This window comes from Dipodomys spectabilis, unplaced genomic scaffold (genome assembly GCF_019054845.1).
Source record: "Dipodomys spectabilis isolate Male_0828 unplaced genomic scaffold, ASM1905484v1 ptg000050l, whole genome shotgun sequence".
Lineage (NCBI taxonomy): Eukaryota > Metazoa > Chordata > Mammalia > Rodentia > Heteromyidae > Dipodomys > Dipodomys spectabilis.
The window spans coordinates 4,479,269-4,493,422 of NW_024870727.1; the positions used below are offsets into that span (position 1 = coordinate 4,479,269).

At 34.0% G+C, this 14,154-nt stretch overlaps 1 protein-coding gene across 1 annotated transcript in view; it reads right to left on the minus strand.

Annotated features, from left to right (window-relative positions):
• The window catches only part of Naaladl2 (N-acetylated alpha-linked acidic dipeptidase like 2), a 910,349-nt gene that overhangs the window by 368,272 nt on the left and 527,923 nt on the right, over positions 1 to 14,154 (minus strand). The gene's annotated exons all lie outside the window — the stretch shown is intronic.

The following is a 14,154-nucleotide window of genomic DNA, read 5'->3' on the forward strand; positions in this document are numbered from 1 at the left end:
AATGAGCCGGAATATGGTCAAAAGTGTGCAGTAAATGATCAAATAGTTGGATACATTTAAACTCTAAAAATGAATAAACTGCTCTGCTTGAGTTTTTGATAAATTTCTTCTAAATATTAAATTTTTCATGATAGAGAGAGGGCCAGGGCAATTTAGAAAGATTGGAAAGCATTTATAACATGCTTATCATGAAATAGAAAAGCATTAAAACCTATAGTATGCAATATAATAGTAGTTATGTTGTTAATATACACTGACAGTTTATGATAAATACTAGGTGAAATCATTTATATGATTTATCTCATTTAATATCCATATTTAACACTGTAAGTAAAGTAGCTGATGATCTATTGTCACACTTAATAATTTGTTGTAAAGAGATTTTTTTAAAATCAATTAACCTTAAATGAACAAATCATCTTTACTTCTAAAAGGAAGAAACTTGCCCTGTAGGTTGTTACAACCCTATGTAATCCGAGCACTTCAGAGATTCGCGTGCTTTAATGCAGCAATGTACAAATACACCTAGGGTGGGCAAATAAAGAGACCATAACTGAGAAAGATCATCTTCAAAGGAAAATCTTCCTAAGTCTGGCTTAGGTTGTACTTCTTAGCTAGCACTTTCCTAATAGCGTCTGCCTTCGCTACACTGCTCCAATCCTGCTCAGTTGACTTCTTCCTTAATTAAACTGTGAACCCCTTGAAAGCAGTAATTAGGTTTCTTGTGAGTATATGTCACTAGTGGGGATTACCAGTACTCCTGCCCTTGCCCAGTTTTCTTATTTACTACCTGCTCAACACTTGAGCCATAATTTTGTTCCAGATTTTGGTAGTTATTTAGAGATGTAGTTTTGAGGACTCTTCTACCCAGGCAGGCTTCAAAATGCAATCTCCACATCAGAGCTTCCCAAATAGCAAGACTTCCGGTTATGATTCACCAGCCCCTTGATCAGTAATCTGTCTTAATTCATCTTTATCTTCCAAGAGCCTCCATTCTCATCTTTTACAGTATAGGTATTAGATTAAGGTGTGTTAATTGAATAAATAATCAGAGATAGAACTTGATTAATGAATGGATGCAATTTGCATTGAAGGGTTGCCTAATCTTGGGAGAACTTACAAACATTATATTGAAAATCTGGACTACTTGGTATGAAGTAGTGTTTTACCCTACATGCATAAGGTCATAAGAAAAATTAATATTTCATACATGGATGATTCCTCTGGAAGATGGTCATGAAATAAAAGATATTTGTCATGTATATTGTTTTTGTTTTATGACTTATCTGAAAGATCCAATGATATCCATCAACAAATAAATTTACCCATGTATGCACAGAGAGTTGTTTATTGAATACAACAAGATTGATTTTAGCCGCTTTGGCAGGTGAAAATTAAAACTCATCTTGCTTTATTTTACTGCTTAGTGATATGCAAAGTCACAAAAACAAAACAGAAGTATTTCATATATTTCTTAGGAGTAAGAGGTCAAATATTGTTTTATAATATCATGTCATTGTCTATAAAATAGAGTACAGGAATGAAAAGTTCAACTTGAGAATGAAAAATATTATTTTAGCAACCAATTTGAAATTAGTGCCTTGTCTTTGCAGATTGTATCAGATGGCACTATTTTCTTATGCATGAAAAATTTATAAAGAAATCAGCAATTTATATTTCATGCAATTAATTAGAAGTGGTGATTAAAGTTTCCTGATTTTTGATGAAATCACATTCACCCATCTTGTAAATTTAATCTTCAGTAGATGGCTCGGTTTCTTAGGGACACTAGATTGCAGTTGGGGTCTTGGAATGCTTAAAGAAACACATCCTCAATTTGTTTCTGTCCATTTGCTTACTTCAATTTTCTAATGGGTAACTACTGAGAAATGTCTGTACCTACACTGCCTACAGTGTGTCCTGTTGTAGCAATGAACAAAATTTCCTTTAATAATTGACTTTTTTTAAACATTGCATGATACAACTATGGTTTATAAACTTCTATCCAAATTTTGTTTGCTTTTTTTAAACATTTGCTCTTGTACTTTATTTTCATTTGAAATAATTCTTGACAGTACTAGAGATTTGACCAAAGACACCGTTTTGTTTTTGCTAGGCAAGCACTCTACTATGAGGGCCACTCATAAGGACTCTTGGGATCTCAAGATGGTATGCAAGCTGGGCGCTGGTGGCTCACGCCTGTAATCCTAGCTACTCAGGAGGCTGAGATCTGAGGATAGTGGTTCAAAGCCAGCCCAGGCAAGAGAGACCGTGAGACTCCTATCTCCAATAAACCACCAGAAAACCGGAAGTGGTGCTGTAGCTCAAGTGGTAGAGCACTCGCCTTGAGCTGAAGAGCTGAGGGACAACGCCCAGGCCCAGAGTTCAAGCCCCACGACCGACAAAAAAAAAAAAGATGATATGCAAGACAACTAGGAGTTTGTTTGTTATTATATCCGTGAGAATCTTAATAACATGCAAAGAGAAAGAAAGTCGCATTGATTGGATAAAAATCCAAAGGCCTGTGAACTACCAAACTAATATTACTGATTCTTAGACGGCTTCAAAAGTTGCTTTAGAAGTTACATTTCAATACACACATGTAGGAGATTTCAGGAAATTATATGTGAAAATTAGCTTGGATTTAAAATGTCATTGTGATGAATGTAAAAACATTTTGAACTGAGTCTTCATTTCAAAAAGAAAGAAATGAATAGTTAGGTTAGAAAGATTGTTAAAAGAAATGTTTTTTTTTTTTTAATTCTAGTATGTACAGTAGTGAAGACAACCTTGTAATGTCAATATTGAATTTCATGTTTTTTAATTTTTGTGGTTTATTTTATGGCTTGAACTCTGGGCCTTGTAACTTGCAAGGCAAGCACTCTCCCACTTGAACAATACCCATAGACCTTTTTGATTTAATTATTTTTTGGATAGAGTTTTCGGTTTTATGCCCTGGCTGGCCTACACTATGACCTTGCTTCTTATTCCCTCACATACTCACATAGTCTGGATGGCAGTTGGTATCATCATGTCCACATGATTGGTTGAGATGAGGTCTAATTTACAGCAAAAGCTGGTTCTAAACCTCAATTCCTGATCTCCCTCCTGAGTAAGTGGATTTCAAACATGCAATTAGATTTCTAGATTTTCATCTTTGAATTATGGTAAAATAAAGCAATGACCTTAAATTTATGAAATATACATTGAATAATTTAGAAGAAAACATTAACATCTGCAACTTGTTGTGAGATTGTTAAGGTAATTTTCTCAGAAATAATTCAGAAAGAATATGTACCTGAAGGAACATGATCATAAAATTATTAAATTATAAACACTATATGTTAATAATTGATCAATTCAAGCTTGGCATGGTAATACACATATATAATCCCAGCACTTGGAAAGTAAGGCAGAAGAATTACCAGTTTGAGACCAACCTGTACAACATGGAGAGATCTTATCTCAAGAAAAACTAGAACAAAAAACAACCAAACAAATAAGCAATTGCTGAAGCTAAATAAAAGGGAAATAATTTTGTAACCTTTTTTCAAATATAAATTTCAAATTATAATATAAAAATTACTAAAAGGCCAGGTGCCCGTGGTTCACATCTGTAATCCTAGCTACTCAGGAGGCTGAGGTCTGAGGATCATGGTTCAAAGCCAGCCCAGGCAGGAATGTCCATGAGACTCATCTCCAATTAACCACCAGAAAACCAGAAGTGGTGCAGTGCCTCAAATGGTAGAGTACTCGCCTTGATGCCCAAGCCCAGAGGTTCAAGCCCCATGACAGACAAAAATAAATAAATAAAAATAAATGGAAAAATTATAAGGTGGAAGGTTTGCACAGAAGTAAAATTAAAACAACATTATTCCAAGGGCAATAATAATCATCTTAAGGAAATCTTTTGCATTTGTAATTAACTGTGAATAAAATTTCTAAAAATGCTAATTTGTCTGTTCTCATTTTTAGAATAATTCTAACATTGTCCTAATTCTCATTTTAAAGTGGAAAAACTTGGAAAACAGAATAAGTCCAGTTTAAAAGACTTTGCTTCATATATATATATATGTGTGTATATATATATATATATATATATATATATATATATATATATATATATATATATATATATGGTAACTCTACCACAGACTGTGTGATTTGCCCTCATCAAGGTCATAAATGCAAGCCGGTGGTCTGTCCTGTTTTTACTAGCCAGCTGTCAAGCTGCAGGAATTTGGGTGGTTACAGATCGCTAAGCAGCTCTATAATTTAGAATCAATTTTCTAAGCTGTCTTGTCTTTATTTTCATAGCACATTATTGGTTTTCATTCCAAGGTCGCACTGGGTCATCTTGGCAAGATCAACAGTGCAGGTGCACAGTTTAAGGAAGGAAATGCAGGAAAGACTATCGGCTCGTGCACCATTACAAGTAGAAAAGGGGAAGAAATCAATGTTGGACATGTAGAGTTAGAAAATCATTAGGAAAATAAATGGGTCTTTCATACTTTCCGGAATAACATCAAAGAATGTAGATTTTATTTTGAAAGGCATAGATGTCAGATGGGGAGAGAGAACAAGAAAGAAAGGAGAGTTTAGAGGTTACTATTTGCAGAATTATTATTTTACTAGAAGGTGGGCATGCTCCACTGAATTTAAAATGCTTCTATTTGTAACTCAATTCATCTATGTCTGATTCTGGTGTGTGGACAAATATTTTAAATAAATGATGTGTCTAACAAAAATGACTCGACAATCACAGCTTTAATGCCCTTAGAGTGGTGCTAACATATGGGCAGGTGATTTCTTGTTTTATTAAGCGAGGTTTCTTGAATTCTTCCCCTTTTCTACTTGTTTCTGGCAGTTCCTCAGTTTCCACAGAGATGGAATGAGTGTCATGACTGGGTCTCTCTCACTGGGCCAACATGACAGTTCACAGTAACAAAGTGCAAGTGAAACACTCCCAACAATGCTTGAATGTACTTAACATTCACTTGATTGTACTGCAAGTCACAGGATCAAAGCTGAGGAACAGTACTCAAGCCTTGAGTTCAAGTCTCATCACCAGCACCCATCCCCCACCCTCCCACCACACAAACACAAACGCACAAACACACACACATACACACAAAATCAAGAAAGGTAATTTAGAAGGAATCATTTACATAGTAAATGAGATGTGAACAATACATGAAACGAAACAAATAGGCGTGGAACGGTGAACAACATAAATTGTTTTAAGAATTACAGGTAGTAGCTGGGCGCTGGTGCCTCACGCCTGTAATCCTAGCTACTCAGGAGGCTGAGATCTGAGGATCGCGGTTCAAAGCCAGCCCAGGCAGGAATGTCCGTGAGACTCTTATCTCCAATAAACCCCTAGAAAACCGGAAGTGGCGCTGTAGGTCAAGCGGTAGAGTGCTTGACCTTGAGCTGAAGAACTGAGGGACAGCGTCCAAGCCCAGAGTTCAAGCCCCACCACGACAAAAAAACAAAAAAAGAATTACAGATAGTTCTTTGTAACTAAGGTATGAAGTACATGGGATACTGATCATTCTTGTTTTTGTTCTTTTCCTTTATTTTAGCTTATATTATTTTATAGTGTGAGATTTCATCGTTACCTTTCCATACACATTTACACTAAATTCTGAATAATCTTATCCCATCTACCACTCTCCTCCCCTCCCTTATACCTCAAACAATTTCAACAGGTTTCATTGTTCTATTTTCCTATGTGCAAACAATATATTTGGACCATATTCATTGCTTTCACCCTACTTATTAAAAACCAAACTCCTACCACTATTACCAATACCCACACAGCCTATTAAGACTAGTCTTAGTTACAACATATTTCCTCTCCTCTCTTCTCATAACTTATATGTCATCTCAAAGAGCCTGAAACCTTTTATAACATGGATATTGAAATATCATTTACCAACCTCACTGACAATTTATGTTCAAGTTTCTGTTTTATTCTCTTAATTCAAAGGTAAAATAAGAGGATCGTGGTGTAAATAAATAGCCTTCAGTAATGAATAATAAATTCAAATTCTGTAGCATTTGTGTTTTTATTCCTAATTTTAATATTTTGTAGACATATGCAATCTTATATGTATTTTACAATAGTCACCTATAATTTTAGCCATAGAAGACATAACCTATATAAACTATCTGTAATGGATATATATAGTCAATTATTTCTTACACAAATTCTCCAAATCATTTTTTGCCAAGAGAATTTTTTTTTTTTTGTCGGTCGTGGGGCTTGAACTCTGGGCCCGGGCGCTGTCCCTCAGCTCTTCAGCTGAAGGCGAGTGCTCTACCACTTGAGCTACAGCACCACTTCCACCAAGAGAATTTTTAATGGCTTTCTTTATAGATCAAGAAAAAAATGCACATAGAAACATTCCTCTGTAAGTCAGGCCCATAGTAATTTGAATTATGTAAAAAAAAAACTTTTCAGTCAGCCCCATCTTGGAAGCCACTCACAAAACAAACCTATTTCATGCATAAATTATACGCAGATCCAACCCTCTAAATAAACTTTATCTTAATCTCAAATATGCAGAAAGATTCTATATGTCTTAGGAGCTTTATTGACAATATGACAGGTGTGAAATTTAGTGTTACTTATATAAAAACTTTATCCTCAAATTTTCCCAATAAGCACATAAATGAACAGAGTAGTAAAATATCAAATTCTCATCATGCAGATTCAAAAGCTCATGAATATTTTTAATCTACATTCTCCTTAACTAAATAATTTTGAAGAAATACTAAGTATTGCTTTTATTTCCACCGTAAATATTTCACCGTTAATATATTTGTTTTTTCACTCAAAGCTTGTGCTATACTATTTGGACCACATCAACAGTTCCAAAAGTGTTCTCGTTTTTTGTACCTTTATTTATTTTTTTTCACTCAAGGCTATGATTCTATCACTTGATCCATAGTTCTACTTCTTCAGTGTAAATCTTTAAATAAGAAATATCTCTCATATCAGGAAAATTTACCATCTAGTCCCTTATTATTATTATTATTAAATACTTTTATTCAGTTGTTGAATTGCATGACAGTCTGGGTAGGTTTTTATGTGTCATTTGAATCAAGGATCATCATAGGACTTTTATTTCTGTAACCAGTTCTTTTACTCATTTGCCATGCATTTTTTAAAAAGTGGTTATTTCTAGGGTATTACTGTGTTCAGTAATAGTTATTTTGGCCTCCACCACCATTGTGATGCAAATTCTCTTATAGGTCTTGTGCAAACTAACTCTGAATCTCAGAATGCTGATGTGGCTAGATTAAAATTTCTATGAGTACATATTAGTTGCTGAAAATGTGTTTCACTGTAGTATTTTTATGTATTCATGTGCTTCATGTTTATTAGAATATCCTCCTCTATTGTTTTCTTCCCCCATGATACACACAGTGAGTATGATTCAGCATAAATAATGATGTTATGCCATTTGCAGGAAAATGAAAGAGACTGGAGATCACTATGGTTAGTGAAAAAGGCTTGGTGTTAAAGGGTAAATGTCACATTTTCCTCTTGTATGTGGAATATAGACTAGTCTACCTGACTACAAATGTGGAATATTCAAGGATAAGCAAGAGGGCTGAGGGGAAGAGAATCATGAAGGAATATATTGTGTCTATGTATGAAGACATAATAAGAAAGCTCACTAGATTTAATTTTTTTTTCACAGTACTCATAGGTGTGTTATAAACTTCCATTAAGTCCCAGCTAATTCCCCATCCCTCACTACCTAGATTCATTACTTCATCAGGAATTGAAAATGGTAGTATTTCACATGTATTTGTCCTACTTTATATATTAGCAGGATTTTTTTCTAGAAAGAGGAAATTTCCCTGTGGTATAGACAAGTAAAATCCTTGATGTTTTTTCTCCTTATTTACCTCCATTGAGAGTGACAAATTTGGTCTCTAGCAATCTCAAAATGCACTCAATAGACTAATATTTCCACATCATAAATTCAGAGATTGTTTCACATTCACATATGTGAAACATGTCAGATTTAATTGTCTTAATTTCCCTAAGAAAATATTTATTGTACTAAATATTACAACAAGATGATATCTACACTAGAAAAGTAATTTTGATGTATAAAACAAAAATACTAGAGGAAAGAACTGGAAGTATGGCTCAGTGGTGGTACTTGACTATCATGAGTAAAGTGCTACTTTCAGTATATATTTTCTATTTGACTAATTAATTAAACAAACTAAGATATATTAGAAGATGAAAGATGTACAAATTGAGGAATGTTATACATAAGAAAACACTCAGACTTTTGAGGAACCTGCTGTTTTCCAAAGTGGTTGAATAAGTTTACACTCACACCAAAAATGCAGTAGGGTTCCCTTTTGGCCACATCCCCTCCAGCATCTGTTGGTATCAGAGTTCTTGATTATAGCCATTCTAACTGGGGTGAGGTGGAATCTCAATATTGTTTTGATTTGCATTTTTTATGGCTAGAGAAGTTGAGCATTTCTTCATGTCTATTGGTCATCCTTATTTCCTCTTTAAGTCTTTAGCCCACTTATTAATCGGGCTGTTGTTTCTTTGAGGATTTGTTGTTGGGGGATTTAATTTTTTGAGTTCTAAGTATATTTTAGATTTGAGACCCTTGTCTGTTGTATGGTGAGTGAAGATCTTCTCCCATTTGGGCATTTATCAAACCACCACAAATAAGGCCATACTAAAGCTACCAACACAACTATATTTATCGCAGCATTATTCACTGTAGCCAAGATATGGAACCAATCCAGATGCCCCTCAGTAGATGAGTGGATCAAGAAAATGTTGTATATATTCACAATGGAATTCTATGCCTGCATCAGAAAGAATGACACCACTCCATTTGTTAGGAAATGGAAAGATTTGGAAAAAAATATACTAAGTGAAGTAAGCCAGGCCCAAAGAAACATAGGTCCCATGGTTTCCCTTATTTTCACTAACTAGTATGCATCTAGGATAATCTTACCAGACAAGTAGAAAAGCTCAAAAGCTATGCACATATGACCATATAAGATCATGCTAAGCAAAATGAACCCCAAGATAAAGAGACAAGAAGTTTTATCTCTCTTACTGTTGTTTTTAATGTACTTATAATGTACTATGTGATTTTTTTTTGTTTCCTTTGTATGTTCTTCCCCTATGGTATAACCCTTGTTTTCACTGTGTTTGATTTTGGTACCTTGCATCTTACATATACTTTTTTTCTAATTTGGGGAGGGGAGGGGAAATAACAAAACACTGAAACAAGAATACAGGTTGACCTATTTTAAAATGAGATGTACAAGATACTACGTTAAAAACAAACTTTACAACTTTGGGGGAAGGAGGAGTTGGGGAGATGGGGAGGGAAGGGATGGTAGGAGAAAAAAGCAAAGGAGGAGGGGTAACAATGCTCAATAGGAAATGTACTCATTACCTTATTCATGTAACTGTATCCCCTCTTTACAGTATCTTTACAATAAAAATATATATTAAAAATAAAAGTTTACAGTTGTTTAAGGATACAGGTGGACCTGTTGCAACAATGAGAAGTACAAGTTGACATGTCCAAAACGAGCTTTACAACGTCGGGAGGGGGGGGGGGGAAGGGAGGGGAAGGAGAAGGATTGGGATTGGGGGGGAGGGGGGAGGCTGGGAAGGGATGTGAAGGGTAAACCAAAGGAGGAGGCTGCAATGCTTGGTAAAGAATGTATGCATTATCCTGCCCATGTAATTGTAACCCCTCTGTACAGTATGTTCACAAATAAAATTAAATTAAATTAAAAAAAAAGAAAATACAAAGGAAAAAATAAATAAATAAATAAATAAAAGTTTATAGAATGCTAATGATACAAAACTTGTTAAAAATAAAATGAAATCATGAAACTCTACTAATAATTTTATTTCAGAAAATCTATTATTTATGACTATTTGTCATATTATATCCCAAATCTTTTATATAATTTACCCTATAGACTATTATCAACTGAGTAATTGTTGTATAAGGGTATCTAGTCTTAGAAAGGCTACAATAATTGTTATTGTAACAACTTGTTTAACTCATGACCTTCAAGTCTTCAAGGTATCTGTGAAAGACTCCAAGCATTTGGCCTTTTCTCAAATATATCAGTGTGCATGTGTGCTTACCTAATTTACTAAATTTTGAGAAGAAACTATGCTTTCTCATTCCTCTACCTTCCCCCAAAATGTCAGGAATCAATGACACACTTGAGTTGATCAATGAGCTGCAATGAAAAGATTAGAATTGGGAATCAAAGCTTTTATTGCCAGAAAGAAAAATTTAATTTATCTCTCTGAATTTACCATCCTTTGGATATGTTTTTTTCAAAACTTACAGGATCTGAAATAATATTTAGTATGCTTTTAGTTTAATTTTTGACCCAATAAATGTCATAGCAATTGAAGACATCGCTATACATTATGACCTTTAGCTTTGAAATTCCAGCAGCTATTCATTTGTCAGAGCCATTAAATCCAAAATTTTATGGGAAACAAATTTTAGAGGAAAAACAAATATTTTAGAAAGTTAAAATTGGTCATAAAATACAACAATCTAAATAAAACATGGATTGAAAATAATTATCACCTACTTTTATATATGTTTTGACAAGAGAATCAGGAATAATAATAATTCAGAGCTTATTTCAACAATAAATTATAAATTTATTATATACACTGTATTTTATATAATTATATAATCTAAATTAATTATAGTCATCATTGAGACACTATAATTTGCAATCACTTTTACCAGTATTTTAAATGTTTGAAATATTTTCCAATGGATTGCTTTTCTTTGTAGTCTTTATTTTTCCATATTCCTGACTCTGTAGCTATCAGAACTAATTCTCAATAACAAATATTCACTGGTCATAGAATTTCATAAATATGTTCCTCATTTCACTGAAGATTTTAATTCTATATTCTATATACTGTATCCTAAACAGACTTTGTTCTTCAATAAAGAAAGAAAAGGCTCTTTACTCCCTCAGGGATATTTCATTTCATTTCTGCTTAATGGCATTTCTTATCATTCTATTCTTTAGGATGATAATGCTGGAAGTAAAAATGCACTCAGTGAAATGCTTCGGAGGACAGGTTACCAATATTTCTAATTAAAAATACCATTGGCCATAAGCAAATTAGACTAAACAACACTTTAAACATAGTACAAAAACTGTAAAATTATAAATTACTGGAATTAAAGATGGTACACATTTGAAATTTTACCAGGCCTCATAAAATACCTTAATATTGAAGTCAAAGTAATATTAGGCTAGATTTGCATCTTTTGAATTTTATTTAAAAATTCTGCTATTTCTGATGAAAGCCAGCCTTGGCAAAATTTATTCCTTAGACTAAAGAATTCATGACACTCTACTTTCATTGATACTGTATTTGGGTTTGTATATGTGTGTTTTACTTGTCTGTTTTGTTTTCTTTATCACTCTAGCTCTGTAAGTTAAGTGGTGAGTTGAAATATTATAAATTAATATTAATATAATGAATATATTATAATTAATACAAACAAATTAAAACTTTTACTAAAATAACTTAAGTGAACTTTTTCTTTGGTCCTGAGCTAAGAATTGGTCAGTACTAGAGCTCAGGTTGAGAGAAAACATTACTGAATGAATGAATGGTACTCTGTGTACAGAGCCTGTCTTTGTATATAAGTATTAGAATAAATGGGGAAAGATCTTGTCAGGAAAAGTCAACCTTTAGAAAATAGTGTGGGGAAAGGGAAACCTTGGCTGGAGGTCAGGTTCAAGGGCAACCTTTAAAAATTATTTTTATTTACTTTAAGTAGTTGTACAAAAGAGTTGCCATTCAACAGAGTGGTTAATGAATACAGTGCCTACAAACCTCGCCCACCTCACCCCTTCCCTCACTTTTCATAATTTTTGCTATGTATTTTTTGTCACTTAACAAATTAATATATATGTATATAATGCATCTTAATCTGTGTCATCATCCCTTCAACAACTTCACTCCCCTTCGACTCCTTTTATTTTTCTGAATTCTGTGGCACATACAATTCATTCTTGCCTGCATTCTACTCATTTACCCTGTTCATTCTATAGATTCTCCTAAAGGGACGAATGGACCAAGAAAATGTGTCATATATACACAGCAGACGTTTATTCATACATCAGAAAGAATGGAAAGGCTAGGAAAAAATATATTAAATGAAGTAAGCCAGACCTAGAGAAGCAGAGGATGCATAGCTACCCTCATTAGTGGGAACTAGAATGTGCCTATGAATCTAGAAGTAAGCACACTGGGTAGCACCCAACTGGGTATAAATGAATTAACTGAAGTATAAAAGAATATATGGAGAAAGCAAATAGTATAATTCTTTAGAAAGACTAAGTCAAAGTCTAACTAAATAACAACCAGGAAATAGGACAAACAAGGGGGTAGGCAACAGGAGAAGGGAAGATGAGTAGCCTTTAAAAAATAACGACAACAACACATTTTTGTCAAGGTGATCTACAGAAGGGTTACAGTTACATAAGTAAGGTAGTGAGTACATTTCTTATAGAACTTGTTACACCTCTCTCATTTTTCTCCCACTTTCCCTCTCCCCACCCCCCAAGTTGTACAGATTATTTCCAACATATAGTCTTGTGAATATGCTGTTCTGTGACAATGGCACCATGAAAGAGAAAATTACTTTTTTTTTTGTTTCACAAAATACCAGGAGGAATATATCTGTTTGAGCTGAATGTGAAGAGATTTTAATTGAATTTTATATCCAAATGAAATGGTTGTTATTCTTCACCAGTAGAACTATAGTTCACACAAGTAAGAAGATCAGAAATGGGTTTCCATGTTTAAGCAACTCCAAATTGTCAGGAAATAAAGAGTTTAACTTGTATCAGAGTTATTTATGCCATTTTTAGTATGTGAGGAAAACCACAAAATTGACATCCAGTGATTTTACAAATTTATGAAACACATTATGATGCTTTGTTAAATGTGCATATTGTATTTGAGTAATAAACATATTCTACATTTCACATAATTCCCATTTCCTTATGGTAAAGCATTCAAAAATCTTCTCTTGTAACTGTTTTAAAATATACATTGCATTATTATTGAGTATGGAACCTATCTGACCACATCTTTTACTTAATGTCCACTACTACTATTATTATTACTATTATTTTCCACTCAAGGCTGATGTTCTACCACTTGAGCCACACCTCAAGTCCATGTATTTGCTGATGAACTTTTCTGCCCAGGATGCCTTTATATCTCGATCATCCACATTTCATTCTCCTGAGTAGCTAGCATTATAGGCATGAGCCACTAGCACCTGGCTCAGCACTGCTCAACAAGTTTTGGTGAGGTCTCATTAGCTTATTTAAAATAAAGTTTGAGAAATACTTTGAATAATTGTGTGGCTCAAATTGAACATACAACCAGCCATGTCAAAAATATTTTACATACATAGAATAAACTAAAGTTATGAACATACTGCCTTATAGTTATTGTAATCAATCTTTGAGAAATATACATGTATATATACATATAATAATATGTATATACATGCACACATGTATATTAATTTTATTGTAAAGGTGATATACAGTGGGGTTACAGTTACATGACTCAGTTAATGAGTATATTTAATTTGGAACAGTGTCACCTCCTCCCTCATTCTCTCCCAGTTTTTCCTCTCCCAACTTTCTCCCCCCCAAAATTGTATAGTAAATTTCCAACATAGTGTTTAGTGGGTTCCACTGCTGAATTGGTTTACCCCTTGTCCCACTGTTTCTGTGCTTCCCCTTCCCTTCCCAAATCAGATAAACTTATATACAAGACAAGGGGTACAGAAATCTAAAACTGAGAGAGAAGGGAATAAAATAATGAAAACAGGAGAGAAGAAAAGGGGAGAGGAGCCACAAACAGTATAATAAAAAAAAATTTCTTACGCCAGGAGCCGGTGGCTCACACCTGAAATCCTAGCTACTCAGGAGGGTGAGATCTGAGGATCAAGGTATAAAGCCAGCTCAGGCATGAAAGTCTATGAGACTCTTACCTCCAATAAACCACTCAGAAAATTGGAAGTGGCGCTGTGGCTCAAGTGGTAGAGCACTTGC